This window comes from Pollicipes pollicipes, unplaced genomic scaffold (assembly GCF_011947565.3).
Source record: "Pollicipes pollicipes isolate AB1234 unplaced genomic scaffold, Ppol_2.1 Scaffold_7262;HRSCAF=8765_pilon_pilon_pilon, whole genome shotgun sequence".
NCBI classification, from domain to species: Eukaryota; Metazoa; Arthropoda; class Thecostraca; order Pollicipedomorpha; family Pollicipedidae; genus Pollicipes; species Pollicipes pollicipes.
Window position 1 is genome coordinate 17,147,855 of NW_023597055.1, and position 17,518 is coordinate 17,165,372.

At 47.9% G+C, this 17,518-nt stretch overlaps 2 long non-coding RNA genes across 2 annotated transcripts; both read left to right on the plus strand.

Moving 5' to 3' along the window:
* The first annotated feature begins 1,208 nt into the window (after nt 1–1,208).
* On the plus strand, nt 1,209–3,140 carry LOC119113698 (uncharacterized). The gene is made up of 3 exons (XR_005095928.1): nt 1,209–1,316; nt 2,271–2,378; nt 2,822–3,140. It is a non-coding gene; the product is annotated as an uncharacterized LOC119113698 (long non-coding RNA).
* A 6,497-nt stretch (nt 3,141–9,637) lies between these two features.
* LOC119113781 (uncharacterized) lies at nt 9,638–13,646 on the plus strand. Its single transcript, XR_005095963.1, has 3 exons — nt 9,638–9,714; nt 12,405–12,516; nt 13,334–13,646. It is a non-coding gene; the product is annotated as an uncharacterized LOC119113781 (long non-coding RNA).
* The last annotated feature ends 3,872 nt before the right edge of the window (nt 13,647–17,518 follow it).

The window sequence follows — 17,518 nt, forward strand, 5'->3', positions numbered from 1 at the left end:
GGCCAGCACAAATTTCAGTGTCGAAGCGTTCATGTCTGGTGTTCGTGAGCACGTCTCCAGATATCATTGCCGTCAATTGGCTTTCAAACAATGTTGTGCAAGGCATGATGACGTAATCAAAGCATGAAGTATTAGAGGTATATATTCCAAACAGAGAGTTACGCTGTCTTGAGCAGTCTTTTCCACTTAAAAAGCATATGAATAGTTATATGTGAGCTTGTTTCATCACATCTGATGCTTGCTTCAAGACCATTAAATGTGAAACCTACATATCTCCCATGCTACCTAATGAACTTAACATGCTAGGCCAGTTAAGAAAACTGCGTTGAATAGCTCTCGGAAAACTCTGGACATAGGCGCTAATGAACGTCGACTTGTAAGACCAATGGTATGTTACATCAGACCAAATAGGTGAAGGCGCCAAAACACAACGACCATAATCCATTCCCATGAATTATCATCATAACACTCTTGCCATCTGGAGACAAACATAAGATGCGAACGACATAACGTTACGCGACAAAATGAACTCGCAGTACATCATTTGGAATTGGCCTGCTGATGCACTTCCATCCAGGCCTGCACCGCTGGGTGCCATTTTGAATGGGGATAGCAACGTCAGATGGACCGGTTGGTCGAGATACGGGTGCCCTAACTCTGAATGATCTTCGTTAACAGCACCGTCAAGGGCGCCGTCAGTCGACCTTCGTGGGTCGCGGTCCCAGCGTCCTGCAGGCTCAAACAACACACTCTATCAATGTCAGGTTATTTGACAGTGGATTTCGACATTCAAAGTCCCAACATTCAGACAACAGCCTTATCAGTGTCAAAGGACTGCTCCTCGGTGTCCCGAACTGATACCTTCTTAACCTTGATATCTCTATCCCAACTTGCTGAACGTTGACCTCGGTATCCACGCGTGGAGTCAGCGATTTTGAGTAAAACGCATGTTGTCCAGGCCAGTATGTACGTACATTCAGGGCACGTTCGATAGGCCGCGTCGCAGTTGTCATCTGTGTCCCGTGTGACGCAGCAGTCAAGAGTTCGCCATGCTGACATTCCCGCACAAACGCAGCAGATAATGACAGCGCCACTCAACTGCAAATGTCATCGAACATGGCCGATTTGATAGGCTTTGCTGAATGTTTGAGTAGGCGGAACGAGTGACGTCCCCACGCTGTTCCTGATCCGGGTCTGCCACTATATAAGGTGATTGCAAAGGACGGTCCGGCGTTAGGTGTTGAGCTGTCTCTCGCCAGTCATGCGTCTGCTCCCCCTCATTGTCGTGTTTTGTCTGGTGCTGGTGGCCGCTGGAGGTGAGTTGCCGGTGGAGTTTGAGGTTATGAATTAATTTTCGCCAGGGATTGTCGGTTGCCTTCGGTTGGAATGTGACCCTTGGGATATTGTGAATTCCCCCGATGATGTATTACAGCAGCTTGGTCTGCACGTTATCGCTGATCACTGACACCGGACGCATATCCGGAAATGGTGCCTTTCGTCATAGGGGCGTAAGTAAAACGCGTGAAATGTATAGGTGATTTCTTCGGTAGATATGCGATTACTGCATGAGTACCTCGAGAAGTTCAAAAGCATGCATCCCCCTCGGTCGGAGAGGGTGACGCTGTAGTGCCGCACAGAACAGCCATGGCTAGGCTGGACTGTTGGTCACACCAGGAATCTCATATCCCGCAATTACCAAAATATTCTGGCATGTCCATATGGCAACGCAAGAAAGAGTCTGAAATGTATGGGGGCTATGGAAAGGGAACAGCAACATGGCTTTAGGGTGTGCAACACCACGGGATGAGTAGCCGAAATGATATCGTCTCACAAAATCAGCGGAGGCAAGTCTAAAGTGAACTGTGATGAGGCATATCTGGGCTGCACACGTCACGGACGCAAAAAGTACTTCCTTGCAGTCAGGGTGGAGTCAAAGAAAATACCCGGGCGGGATTCCAAGGGCAGCCTCCGGTCAGTGTCATTCAGCGCGCTGAAGGTTTGACCTAAGATAACTCGCTTGGTCCCCGCGAGCACCACTAGACAGGCAGCACATGTAACGCCGCTATCAGTTTTCAGCATCCCAGATCATCGGTCCTTCTCACAGAAGTGAAGTAGAGATAGCCACTTGGTTTCTTCTGGCTGTTGGACGGTTTGTGTGCAAAGTTGTGTCTGGTGCCAGCCGCAATGAGGGTAGGAAATGATACGACTGATGCTTATGATAAAAATGATGCAAATAATGCGTTATAAATGATACAACTGATACGTTTCAGGCCGAAGGTGCCAAAAATACGGCCAGGCGTGCGGGAAATGGAACACAAAAGTCTGCCGCCGGTGCTGGTTTTCCAAGCGTCTCTGCTGCCGTCGGGGCGACACCCTCGGTATGTTCCGCCGTTGCCGCCGTGTACAGAGCAAATGCGTTGCCATGATGATGTAGTTGTGACGCTATATACCACGAAACTCCATATGAAGCGAATGGCCGTCTGTAAAATGTTGATCAACTCCCGTCATGCGTCGTGCCGATAGTTCACCCGTTAAACATCACTTACGGCATGAGCACATCAGTTGTCTCCGTTTTTATCGCTTTGTCACTTTTCGCTTTATTACTTTTTTGTGTGTGTTAGCACATTGTGCTTTTTCGCACAGCGTGGTTTTTCGCACACTGCACGTATTCACATCTGCAATGTGGCCTCGTTGAAACAATAGGATGGTTAACGTAAATGGAACAGTTCAGACAACCGAGAAAATGTTGTTTACGTACCACCGCTTTGCTTTAGAATTGCCACCACACGCCCAACAACAGCCGCACGCTCTCTTCTTTCAGTTGAATGTCGAGCCAAATGCCATTTCCCTGGCTTCTGCAGCACACAAGCCGGCACCTGCCGCAAAGGATGGTGCTGTGTCCGCTGCAAAGGCAAATATTGCAGAAAGGGTTAATTGCACCACTTGCGCCGGCTGCCGCTGTCGTCAACAGATGCCTAATGACTGCAGTCATGCCAGATATGAAGAAACTGCATGCACACGGGATTTGAAGTTGGTGGCAACTCGCAAGGTGGTGCGTAATTCATGGCAGACATTCATGCCAACCGGGCGCGTGGCTATCTGTAATAGAGCTTGTTATGGAATACAATTATGGGACGCTGGTTGTTTGTATCTGTTGTGCTAGTGTAGAGTCTGATGTTGGCAAGCCGCAGTGGTGGCTATTGAGGCATGGTATCGCGAAAAATACCAGATGGCGGTAGTGATCGCACGGCAGGTGACAGCCAGCATTAAATTAAGACTAGGCGCTGCTAGCGTCAAGGATGGCGCCACTGAGCGACATTTCCAGTGGCTACATCGAGGCCATGTAGCAATGCAGACCAAGACACGGACTTTTTGCCTGGAAAGACGAAGTCTGCAGATCGGCCACCCCTCCCCGCTTTTCGTCCCGGTGCTCTGTGGGCTCTAGGAGCAACGGCCTTCTAGCGCTCGCAGATGTGGCCAATGTCAAAATTGTTTCCGAACCGACACCCATGTGCATTAGGGTGTGTAATCAGCAACAAAACCAAGCGAGACAAAGAAATTATTTGGCACAGGAGCCTTAAAGTGCACGGCATAGCAAAATGTCTTCCCAAAAACTCAAATTCGTGAAGCGCGAGTCGATAGAGATATTACCGTAAGCCGCCGCCCGGCGTTGCAGTTACCCATGCTGGGCGACATCCGCTGCCGCAAGTAACACCAGCCGTGGACGGCAAGCGACACAAAATACCTTTGCGTATAGAAACGATGCTTCCGGAGCGCGCTTTAAGCTGTCGTACGAGAAAATCCCGGTCTAAGGTCTAATATGCGGATCAGACATTGCCCGATTAATTGTCATTTGGCGGAAGCTTTATGTGCTGTTGAGTATGAACTCGTTGTACGAGTATGCTGGTTAGAATTGCTTTAAACTTTCACTTCTCTAAGACAACTCACGCAACGCAAACATAACTCTGCAAAGCATATGGCTTAGAATATATTGTCTGGTGTACAATTTGATACATTTAGCAAGTCCTACAGCCAGTACCACGGGCGTAAGGGGGGGGGGGGGGGCGAAGGGTGACCCCATGCACATCCTGCTCCTTGCCGACCCTGCGTATTCGATGCACCGACCCAAACAGCAGTTGCTCACAGCCTGGAAACCCAAAACGCGTGTTGCCAGAGATCGCACGGTAGCAGAAATACCGTCGCAGCTAGGCTCCACGCATTGCCGAAGCTCCAACTCCAGCCCAAGACATCCTCGGTAGTGCGGCGCTGATTGCACTCCTTGTGTAAACCAGATAGGGCGAGATGGCCAGCGGAGCATGCACTTTGTTCCGCAGCTCGCAGTCGCCGAGGTCCCGCAGTGGAGAATGTGTGACTGGTCCGTGCCAGGGATCAGTTCGGCGAGCCTCACGGGTATTGAAGTTTATCGCTGAGATGGCGAAGACCCTGGGCCGAAGAAGACCCTCGGTTTGCTGCTCACGAGCGGCGCGACGATCGGAACCGCCTGTTCGCGTATCATGCGATTCTCATCTCACACCATGTCCAGCAACAGCTGTTCTGGACGGAACCAGTACCCGTTACGCTGGAGGTCTGACTGCATCGTGGCCTATGTATGCCGTGGCAGCTCGCGGAGCAGCGCGATGCTCCGGAGCAAGTTGCGTAAGCCAAAGTAGCAGTTGCTACTCTGCCGGATGGCGGACCATACCGACAGGTAGTGGCCCACAACGCACTGGACGAGGTCCTTGAGAGCGCTGCTGGGGGTCTCGGTAGAGATGTGAACTAGGAGCAGGCAAGCGGCCAGTTCAACCATCTGAAACACAAGCGAATATGCTAGAACAATTCGTTACGAACTAGATACACTAGATACACTTTTTTTAGATACACTAGATCATACACAAGTTATTGCGCCTTTTAGTGTATGCAATTATGCCAATATCCAGAGCCCTTAAATGCGACGGAACACATATCAGCAAATTTACTAGTAAGCATGAACTAACGAGCAAATGAAGCGAGAGATTACAGAACAAGGCATGATAATGAGTCAATACTCAACAGTGAACAAATGGAATATCCATTGACACTTGATGAAGTTTTAACACTCCTTGCTATAAATATTAAGATAATGCGTTTTCATATTTACGTGGCATGTTTCCATGGCCCGATTTCCCACTGGGCTGTCACGTTTCGGACAGAGCCGTCTTGAACGCCGGAGGATAGAAGGTACAGCAGCTACTAGTTGGTGCTCAGCTGCTGAATCAGGTCGACCGACAGGTTTGGCAAGTGCTCCGACCTAGGCTTGAATGCCATAACGTGCAGACCTCTCCGGCACAGGTCTCGCCGATGGGTCCAGAAAAAAAATCGATCCTGTGGTCGTGCCGTCCAAGCTCAAAAGCAGATGGAGGAGGCTCAGCTCGTTGCCGTGCAGCTGGCAGACGAACTAGTGTACGGGTGACTCGGTGGCCAGCTTAAACAGCCGGAACATGCCGCCTATCGTTTCGGTGTTGAAGGCCGTGCCATCGCAGCCGAGCACATTGAGTAGCCCAGCCACCATAGCTGCCAACCGCCAGAGCGGTGTTAGGCAATTCCCTGACGCTATAATCTACAGTGACAGTGGTCTCAACCGGGACGAACAATCAGCGCCGTCGCCACCTTCTACCACGTACGGAACCGTGTAAGAATCCGTGCTCTCGGCTGGCTCGCAAGCGCTGAGACCACTTGGTCCCGGAGCAGGCTCGGGGTCAACACTAGCAGCCAGTGCTGGTTCAGCAGGTGGCGCGGGCTCAGCAGTCGGCGGGGAAGACGACTCGGGCTCAGCAGCAGACACCGCCTCACTGGCGGCCGAGCCACGACGCCCCTTGAGTTGTCTGGTCATCCTCCGCACCTCGCGAGCCTCCTTAGTCACAATCATATCCCGGTCGTAAAACCCCAGGGTAAGCTTCCCGTACCTGCACTGGTCCTTCATGGCAAATCCTCCTGATACATTGCGCAGCCAACTGGGCATGGAAAGCTGCACTGAGGCTTGCGCTGACATTCCGCAACATTAAGAAGCTTGTTGAATTTCGTGGTGGCGGCGTTGCTGTGTCACCTTCTTTCTTTCTTTGATTTCTTGCTGGTGGCTCTATTTGGATGTCATCAATCCCTCTCGATCAATTTTGTCACGTATTTTAGATCACGAACACAAATCGTTCCGTTGGTCCACAGTGCGCTGATTTCTACCGTCGCGGTCTTGAAGCTAATATTAGTGAGATTCCTCTTCGATTCGCTCAGCCACCTGAAGCAGCTGAAGGCTTTCCTGTAGTCGGCAGTTGGTGGTGGGACAGACGAGCTGGGTGGCCTATCACAAAATGTTTTGTGCGCGACCGTGTAGCCTTTGGCATGTTTATGCAAGCAATTTTTCGAAAGAAATGTTTCAGTACCGGCAAAACTTAACTAGTAAGCCCATATCTACCACGCAAAAAGCACATAAATTGCGAATCAACATCATAATGATGCGTTAGCAATAACAAACTTGAACCAAAGCCGGTCTGCTGGGGCATTCTCATAACTCTACAGCTTTGGGGTTTACCAAAAACCAATGTTATTTACTAAAAAGTCAGCTTAAAAGCTGTTTGGCAATATTTTGCTGGTGCTCTTCATGATATCTATTTCATACTTAATTCCCCAAGTACCAGTAGTGTAGAAAGTGGCAGCTTTGAGGCTTGCTGGAGGATGATCTCAGTGCGTAAAATAGGTGGCGCCAGTATGGAATAGCGATTTTCTTGGCCTATCAAAGAAAAACTGTTTTCGCCTCACGAATATCAACATTGGTGCGGTACGACAGACCAGGAATTTAATCATAAATCCGTGTGCCAAGGAAAAACTTTGTCTCAGCTGATTCCAAGAGATTCACCCCCTCGATGACACACCCTAATGTGCATGTGGAGAGCATGTCCAATACTTTTTCCATTTGGTTTTGATTTTAAAAACGACCAGTTACTGGATTGGTTGACAGCATATTGACGTGCTTTATTTTGTCACTGTCATTGCGGTATTGGTTTTTTAAAGTATACTGATTTGTGCAACCTCAGGCTGTAGGCTCTGTGTAAACTGCTTTACGCGCAACACGTGATAACCGAATATCCTTCTGCATTTTGGAAACAATTTTCAATAGAACTGCATTCTGCAGCTTACGTTGTCAATGTAATTTAGAATCATGTATTTTTTCAAAGAATCAGTGCATAACCTGGGCATTTCTTGTCTGCAGCACGTTAGTAGCACACAGTATTTACCGGGCAGATGTTCATGTTTCGGCACCCTTGCGGAAAGTCTTGACCACACGCTTCCTGTCCGACACCCTAGGTGACACCACTGGCCTGCGCCTGGAGCCATCACGCTTCCGCGTGCCCGGTGAACCAGAGGACTACCCCAGCGACATGAAGAGGAGGTCATGCCATACGAACATACCATCCGGACCGAAGGTTCTATTGAAAAGCGAAAAAATAAGAAAAATTCAGTTAGAAGCGAATAATACCCGTGTCGCAATGCCGGGGGGGGGGGGCGCTGGTCGGTGCAGCGTAGACCGCGTGAGAGGGCGAACACTCTCCAACTGCTGCAATCACCTGGGTAGGATTCAGTCGAGAAAAAGTTCGCCACGAGTCAGAACTGAATCAAAGACAACTAAAGGAACAAACAGTGGTGGGAGGTGTTCATGGGTACTGGAAGATGAATCATTGATGCAGTCAGGTTGCAAAGGCTGAAATTAATGCTAGTGCTATAACAAAGCAAACTTCGTAAGATTAATGCTGAGCTAGTAAAGAAAAATAGGCAATCAATGATCATCTAACACGAGATGCACTGTTTGTGAGTTCGCCGATAGACACGTGCAAGGTGCTTGCGGCCGAGATTGCACGTGGCGTAATGGGATTGTGGGTTAACGTCACTAAAAAATTTCGTGGACGAGAGGAAATAAATTCGTAAGGGTTCTTAGCTTCACAATACTCCAGTTCAAGGTGGACCAACGCTGTGTTGCTGCGGTAGTTTTTTTGCTCGTGGTATCTGTCTCCAACGTGGCGCACTGAAATGTTTTGTGCGTTGTGCAATGTTTTTCTTTGGAAAAGGTTATACACAAAGCTGCTAAAGTATCGAGCTAGTGTTCCGTGAGGGACTTTGGTATGTAGTATGTGCAGACAAGTGTGTTTTTTATGAGCTGGCTTTCATTAGCCTGGAACTTGAGGTTTGCATCTTAACAACGAGTTAATAGGTAATGAACCACTGCTTTAACAATATGAAATACAATGCCATCAAACATATTTCAATTTCACTTGTCCAAAAGATGATTGAAAGATTTACCCAAAACAACCGAAAACGAAATTAATCTGCATCGTTTTAAAATTTACAAATATTTCGTCTTCAACTGACATAACCACTGTATGTCGATACCACGTAATCTAAAAAGCAGATCCAACATGCTTAAGCCCAAAATTTTGGATATAAGCCTTCTCATCGCCGACATCAGTGCCGTATTCTCCTGTACCATAGCTTTCGATATCATCTTCGCCGGCTTTCTGGGCTTCATTCTTTTGAAATTCGGCCTTGGGAGCCTAGATGACCTAAATTAGGCTACCCTCGTCTGAAATTTCTTAACCTCGATTTTACCCGCTTCACTTTTGCGAGATTCCTCTTTCTCAATATCGGAACTCAAAGTCAGCCTTCCGATATTACCATAGCTAGCTGGGAGCGCAGGAGCTGGGTGCTGATCGGCAGCGCGGGAGGCAGCAGCACCGGGCGAATTCCGGCCAAGACCAGCAGCAGCCCCAGGGCCGACCCCAGGACGACTAGCGGCAGCTACAAGGCCGCCCCCAGGACGAGTAGCGGTGGGTCCAGGGCCAACCCCAGGAGAGTCATCCATGATGTCTGCAGTAGGTTAACATTGAGCAGTGGGCACGGGCTGGTTTACTTCCGTGCTGATATGCCGTAGGCACCGTGTGTTATGCAATACTAATTTTAAAGACATGTTGCGATTGAACCACTATGGGAGGCCTCGTTTCTTTACCGTGCAGCTTGAAAACAAAAAGATAGAGCACTTGAATGGTCTTTATGCGATAAAAGGAAGCGCTTTCCATCAAACAGTTGTATTGCTAGTGGCCTTAAGGTCAACGCTATCAGGAAGAGAGCTTATTGGTGATAGTAGCTGCCAAAGCCTGCGCAGAGTCCTCAGCCTTTTAAGGCTGAAATACAAGCTTTAAACCTCAGCGCATCTAAAGGCTTTTGGTAGAGTTCTTCCGTAGAACTCCCATGTCATAGCTCACATTATGGCATACCTATGCCGTTTAAGGCAAGCCGTATGAAAGACAGTAGAATGATGTGCGTGGCTTCCGCTGTATACAGCTGTATACACATTCTGAGCGACTCTGATGACCCTGTTCTCAGCATATTGCGCTCTTTCCAGTCCTGCGTGGCGTAGTGCTTCTCCTTTCGGCAAGTGGCGTTCATGAGGCATAGCTGCGTATTACGAAGCGACGATAATGCTGCAAATGTCAACGAGCATTGTCGACTTGACAGTGGACTGACTTTTCCGGCGCGGAATGATTGACGTTCCCTCCCGTTCCTGATCCGTGTTGGCCACTATATAAGGTGAGCAAAAGAAGCCTGGGCATAAGGTGTTGAGTCGTCTGTCGTTAACCATGCGTCTGCTACCCTTGGTCGTCGTGTTTTGTCTGGTGCTGGTGGCCGCTGAAGGTGAGTTGCTGGTGGTCTTTTATATGTTGATTTCACGTTTTGCAGGGATATTTGGTCGTTTTTGGTTGGATCGCGATCCATTGCGGCTGTGCTTCCCAGCCGATTAACAGTTTCGTCCCCACTTCACAGTGCGTATATAATTCGCCGTGGGTGAAACAATTGTGTGCAGGCATTGGACACAACGGCACGTATGCTGCCTTTTTTTATGTGTTAAATCGATAAGTACATCGTACAACATTTCGTGACCTTTGTATTCTGCCCGAGGCATCCACTCAGCCTCAATGTATTGCAACAGACTGATCTAGACATTAGTTGTGATAGCTTACTTTCAATTGAAGCTGCACAATGTTGTTACATCCGAACTCGGCTCCAGATTTACATCCGAGCTCAGCTCCAGATTTACGTCCGAACTCGGTTCCAGATTTACATCCGAACTCGGTTAAAAAAAATTTGCATCCGAACTCGGTTCCAAATTTGCATCCGAACTCGACTCCAAATTAACATCCGAACTCGGCTCCAGATTTACGTCCAAACTCTACTCCAGATTTACATCCGAACTCGACTCCAAATTTACATCCAAACTCGGCTCCTACATCCACACTCAGCTCCAGATTTACATCCGAATTTGGCTCCAGATTTACATACAAACTCGGTTGCAGATTTACATCCGAACACAGCTCCAGATTTACATCCGAACTCGGCTCCAGATTTACATCCGAACTCGATTCCAGTCCAGAGTTGCTCAATTCAGATTTCGTTGTCCCCGGTCCCGTGATGCTGTGAAATGGCCTGCTTGTTGATGTATTCTTTCAGTGGAAGAGGAGAAGTATGTCTTGACTCGAAAGACACTTCAGATCTTTAGCCTGCCGCCAAGCCGCAAAATTCCTTCGTCATCGATGAAGAGGCTGAGCTAACTGACGAAGCTCCGTCCGCAAGGCCTTTTGCTTGAGCGACTTCGCTGATGTTTCGTCTTGTCTTTTTGCTTTATTAATTTCAAAACGGAGGAGTCTTCCTGTGCAACGCCAACCCATACATTTTTCGGCTTACACAAAATGCTCTGGCTTGCGATCAGTTCCTAATTCTTTGTTGGTGCAGTGTTGCTGCTGCGCTCTGATATTGCTCTTCGCGGAGTACACCTAGGCAGTCACCTAGGCACTCGCTGCAAACAAACCGGCACACCTAGGCAGTCATTACAAACAAACCGACACATCTAGGCAAGTCGCTACCAACAAACCCGCGCACCTAGGCAATCATCACAAACAAACCGACACACCTAGGCAGTCAATGCCAACAAACCGGCACACTTATGCAGTCGCTACAAATAAACCGGCATACCTAGGCAGTCGCTACCAACAAGCCGGCACACCTAGGCAGTTGCTACCAACAAACCGGCACGCCCAGGCAGTCGCCTAGGTGGTCACTACAAACAAACCGAAACATCCAAGCAGTCGCCACAAACAAACCGGCATTTTTAGGCATTTACTATAAGCAAACCGGCACATGTAGGCAGTCACTACGAACAAATCAGTGGAAAGCTCCGCATGATGCTCGACGTATCTAGTTACACATATGCCTATATCTTTATAGCGAAACGCAGTCGGTGATCAAGATATTGTTAGGATCGTAGGGACATTTGGTGCTACATGATTGCCAACACGAATGTTTGAAGAGATGCTCCATACTTGAATATAATGAGGTAGGCATCACGTGTAACGAAACACGACCTCTTGTTACTAAAAGCTCACATTTGGTGGAAAGTGGAAAATTGTGGTCTGGAAAACAACATCTTCACCATTTAGTAAATTTGCTCCACAATGCGCCTTTCTTTGATTGCGTCGTGAAACGCCTCTAAAACATCAGAGTCGCTGCCAGACTGGCTGTAGTCAGAATTACCACTGTTGCAGGATGGGAGGACTCACTAAGAGAATACATGCGTAGCATGGATAACACGGAGTAAACACCGATATGACAATATCCATACAGCTCTGAAATTAGATAGCTTTAAAAGTATTGATACTCCCCTCTCTCCACAACCCCAGTTTGCTTTCCAAAGAACGTCATCGCACGATTTCCGATAACACGCGCAAGGATAGCAATTATATGTTGTGCAGGAATGCGGTCCGTGCCACTGAAGATGCCTGATTCACTTGCAGAAATATAAAAAACCGAGAGGTGTTGTTCTATGCCTCATACAATGTTTCGACGGGAGGCAAACTGAGCAGAAGATGTTGAAAACATCCGTTCATACAGTCTGCTAAGCTGCAATTTTTGGAACTATATCGAATTGTGATTGACGTCACAGCTTGAAGTGAGTTTTTGACGACGGTCAAAATTATATGCCCTGGTATGCATAAAAATGCAGGCATAACAAGCTCAACTCTCAGGCACCAGCATTCCAGATTTCAACGACTGTTGTACAGATACACCAGTATTTGTAGGCGGTGTTGGGAAGTGAGAGAGGCTAGAACAGTGGAAATGACACAGTTTTCCGGAAACTTGGTTGGTCATGCCTTGAAAAACGGGGAACTATGGGCATTATGAATTACTGTCATTACCAAGCCCCCCCCCCCCCCTTCAACACCTCAGATCACCGGCCCCTTTTCCATGGGTGAAACCCTAGTGACAGTTAAGTTCTAAAGCGTCACAAGTGTGACTGGTTCCAACGGTGACAAGACCGTGACGCATTCCAGGTGCCCGCTGCGGCCGCTTCGGGCAGGCGTGTGGGTTCTTCAAGAGGAATGTCTGCCGCTGGTGCCCTGGCCGCAGGGAGCGGTCTCTGCTGCCTTCCTGGCGACACACAAAGTATGTCCCTGCTATTGCCACTTGGTGCTGAGCGAGCGTGTTGCCATGGCGACGTTGTAGCTTTGCACGTCATGATGCGTTAGCTATAGCAGACGGTCGTCAGTAAGAAAACCCGTGTATGAACCGCCAGGCATTTCCTTACGTGTTATGCACTTCATATTTTTTTCGAAAGCTTCATTTGTGATCCTGTGAAGCATTATCTTGTGAAGCTTATTTCGATATCGTGCGCTTTTTGGTACGATGATTTTAGTACACATTTGCACTAAGGTTTTGTCTAAATCATAGCTATTTTAGACGAAAAGTCCTAAATGTACGTCGTACTCTCTGGGTAGTTGTATGAAGTGTACCGATGAAACGTCTATGGCCTTACAGTAAACAGAGCTTGACCTGGACTGTAAGCTATTTCGTGTATTGGCCGTTTCGGTCGTTTATTATTGGTCGTTTCATCGGTCGTTTATTGGCCGCGTAGTTTGAAATCTGTTAAGTGCATTGCGTGGTTCTGTTCAGCTTTTCGTGGTTGCGCTTCTGCGTGTCCTGCCATACATTACTGTATTTTCTGTTGAAACCATAGAACGACTGTCATAAGTGATTCATATTTCTATGTCAGTTGAATCAATATTCGTAGAGTTGCGCAGTGTATGCATGAGTATAAAGTATATATGCACGCATACGTGGCTCATCTCAACGGATATTTCTTCGATACACCTACACAACGCATGCTATCGTATGTCTACACCACGTATGGATATGTATATGCCTTCACCACGTATACGTATGCAGACAACCTACATCACGTCAGCGCACGCCGCCATTTCAGAGGAATGCCAAGCTAAATGCCATAAACCGAAAATTTGCACCACAAGAAGGGATACTTGCCACAAGGGCTGGTGCTGCATTGGGTGAACAGGACAACATCGCGAGACAGAGTCAACTGCATCACCGACCGCCGGCTGCTGCCGTCGACAGAAGATGACTGGTGTTTGAGGCCACCCAGTGACTGTCAGGGCGTGACATCCCCATGTTTTCAAATTCGTGGCCTTCTTGCAAGCCCGTGTAGAATCCTTGACATGCCTGCATGTCGGAATTACATTCGGCGGCTTTTTATAAGGTTCTGTACGAAATACAATAATGGAGCCGTCTGCTGCTTTTCTGGTGATTTCTGGCTGTTTAACCCCACTCTGACAGAGGTGGGAGGTCGAAGCGACCCTCTAAAGTTTTTAGAGATTGCAACAGCACGTTGGGCGTGATTACACAACGTGCTGGGCGTGATTGCACAGCATGCCTCTCCTGCATTCGTGTGCAATCCCGCCCAACTTTCAGTTAGGTAGACTATGGGCATCTTTTGCGCGTAGTTTTGACTCCAAAAAGGTGTCCCCAGCATTTCTGATTTCGGAACAGGGGCAGATTTAGGAGCACTTGCACGCCAATCTGCGACCTGCGCGTGCGGCGGGCGGCGACCGATGATGTCGCGAAACGTGCGCGACGGGCCGACATTAATACATTAACGGAGCGATACGTCGCCAGATATGATGAAAACACATACAACTATACGCCATTGCACTAAGAATTGGGCAATGAACACGCTTGATTAGACGATGTGTCTCTACAATGCAAAACCTCGTATGTATGAGGATGTAAAGCTGAAAAAGTGAGATTTTTGGGCAAAATTTTGCCCTTGGGCATAACTGGGTCAATTTTTACCTAGCGACATACAAATCGCTACCAATCGCGAGATTTCTCTAAGGCCAGCTCCCTGAATTTTCTGCTGAGCCATATCTGTCTTAATTTGGTAACGCTAGGGGGGGGGGGGGGCAGGGGCGCATTGATTCCCTTCCAGTCCGCGCCATGAAAACAGCGAATGAAGAAGGTTAACCTGTGCCACGGTCGGTAATCACTTTGACTCCTCTCGTCACCAGAGAGTGTTTCGCAGGCAATACAAGTTTTGAATTTAGGGGTACACAAATCCTGTTGACCTAGGGTCAGGTATGAAGGTCAAAACGAGGTCCAACACAACTTGTTTGTTTGCTCCAGAGCCTGCTGTATGATATACTTTCTGCTGCTAACTTCGAGTTTATTGATGGACGGGACCGCACAAGAATCTTCTACGGACTTTTTATAGGTCAGGCAAGGTTGGTGACCTAAAATAACCCAGATCAACATGGTTTTATATACCGCCTAGCTAATGATTTTGCACACCGCCGCCTATGAGGCAAGTATTAATGTCATTATTCCTCGTAGAAACAAACATTCATGTGTGTTAATTGCAGCAAATAAATAGCTATCTCTGAAACGTGCGTAATCTCAGCAATGTTGCTTGAGGGCAGGCCGCATGATTGTGTGTTGTGGTGTGTGTGTATGTGTGTGTGTGGTGTGTGTGTGTGTGTGTGTGTGTGGTGTGTGTGTGTGTGTGTGTGTTGTGTGTGTGTGTGTGTGTGTGTGTGTGTGTGTGTGTGTTCGTTTGCGTTTTCAGCCTGTGGGGCGAAGGATTCCGAACGTGCTGCGATTCTAATATATTGAGGTCTGCATTGTCTTCAACTGTTGCTCAAATGTATTTTAAACTTTGTTTTATGCGCTTACTCTATTACTACGAGTAGATATACCAAGGGCTCTGCTATTCATGCACGATCTTCGTAAACGTCCGTCCCCAATGTGCTCATTTAACACGCGCCCGGGTGACCGGTTGAATATGATCGCTCGTGGGGGGTCAATTAGAAGAGCCCCACTAATATCTTTAAAACTAAGAGACCTAGAAGTATAATTCATGGCGTAGAATGACCTTGATGGCCTCACTTGCGTCAAAATTTGAAGTTTTTAGGATATGGCTGTCGGGTAAAATAAAGTAAATAAAGTCAAGCTCTCTAGATTAGTGTCCGAAGTGCCCTCACACCTCCTCATGCAGCCGTCCTCGAATCTGGATACCTGCTCTCACCAAAGGTCACTGGTGTTTACTCAAGGTCAGTGACGGTGTGTTGAGCTTCAGGTCATGGCGACAAAAAGCCTATGAGCTTGTTTTTGCTTTTCGCACTTAAGTAAGCAGCAACATTACTTTATGCGTAACTTGTTTAGTGCTTTTGTGAGAAACATTAAACATAGAGGATGAGGCAGTATTAATCAGTCCTTTTCTCATGCAGAAAACACAGGAGAAGGGAGAGATGTGTGATATTTCGGCTACATCCCTTCATCGAAACGAATATCAGTAGCAAATTGCAAATTGATACCAATCCTACTGGATTTTTTCAGATTTAAAAAAAACAGCGAGCCACAGTTTTCACAGGGTACCAACGTTCAGGCTGATTAAAAGAAGGAGCAATAGCCACCCATTTCTATGGTGCGGTGCACGTTAATTAAGCGTTAAATGTGCAAAAATATGTGGCATTAAAGCGAATTCAAGTTACAGTATCACGAATGACACATTATTCATGCACGCAAACGATTTCAAGTGACCGCTCGCATATTTTTTTCTTCTGCTGATGCCTGGTACTGGCCACCGAAAACCGTGGACTTAGCCGTCTTGTTTTCGGCAGCAGTGCTGTGTACTGGCCGTTAGGGCAAGGTAACCCGGAATCCTGGGATGCTCGTGTGGCTCGGGCGTTGTTCGTGGTGCCCAATTATCGTGGTGCATAATTTTTATAATAAACACTCGGCATATGTCGCCACGGCCTTCCTCCGCCGCCCGTGTCTCGTGCAGCCCTCAGCATAGAGCCGTGGTTAAAGGTTAGGATGTGTGCACTCTAATTCTTCATTACTTTCATCTTCTAGTGACAGTCTCTGCACGGATGCAGAGCATTCCGCGAATTCGTGTTTGTGGTTTACGAGTGTAATATTTTATTTAACCTCGTACAACCACTCTTACCCGTAATCATAAGCAACGTTTGAAACGTCGAATACTGTCGGTATCACCCATATTTGCTCTACAACGTGTTCAGCTGCGCCTGCTGGTATTTTTGAAGTTCGATAACTTTATGTCGTCGGTCGACATCGGTCATCTATAACTCAACGGTTGACGCTATGCCCGACGCGTGTGCAGATATATGGAATCGCTTAAAAAGGCTGGATGACGACCAGGACAAGGACACGGTAAAACGAAAAGGAAAGGGAAGCCAGTAGCCAGGGATGCAGTTTGCCGGACCGTTTTGATAGGCTCAGCCACCTGGATTCCACTGGCATGTTAGTTGTGTCAAGCCGTTCTAGTATAAAATGTGCGTTTGGCTGCATTCCGTGTTCACTGTGTGTGCGTGCGCGCTTGCACGCGTGCGTGTGTGCGTGCGCGCATGCGTGCGTGTGTGTGAGTGCGCGCGTGCATGCATGCGTGTGTGCACGTTTGTACATATAGAAAACTTACGTTATCATCCGATATGGATGCATTATAGAATGCCGAGCATCGACACCCGGCCGCGATGATCTGCTGCGGAAGGATTACACAGAATACCGTGCGAGCATTGTCGCTTATCTTACAACGTGTTATCGGCATCGATCCACCAATTGTTCTTCAAGTGCTGTTTGACATCCGAAATAAGACCTGTGACGGAAAGCACCGCTTTTGACGGCGAGCTTCATGTCTGGCTCACGTAGCTTTGAAATTTCTCGGGAAACCGTGTCGTCCGTTATTCTCCGCGGCTGGGCTGAGAGACGCAGCAGTCCGCTGTCTGGTGTGGTGAGGCCCGTAAACAACAACTGCAGGTGATGTCACCACATCGCTGCAAATGTCATGAAGCATTGAGAACTGCATCGTTTTCTGACATTTGGACGCGGCTGAATGATTGACACCCCCTCCTCTTTCACCCCATGTTTGTCACTATATAAGGTGATCGAGGTTGGTTCGGCCATAAGGTGTCTAGCCTCTCACTAGTCATGCGTTTGTTACCCTTGATTGTCGTGTTCTGTTTGGTGCTTGTCACCGTTGAAGGTGAGCCTCTGGCTACGTAACCGGCGCTTAGGTGGCTATCTTTCGTTCGGGTGGGGGTGGGGGTCAATTTCACCCTCGAGATCTCAGAAACCAAGG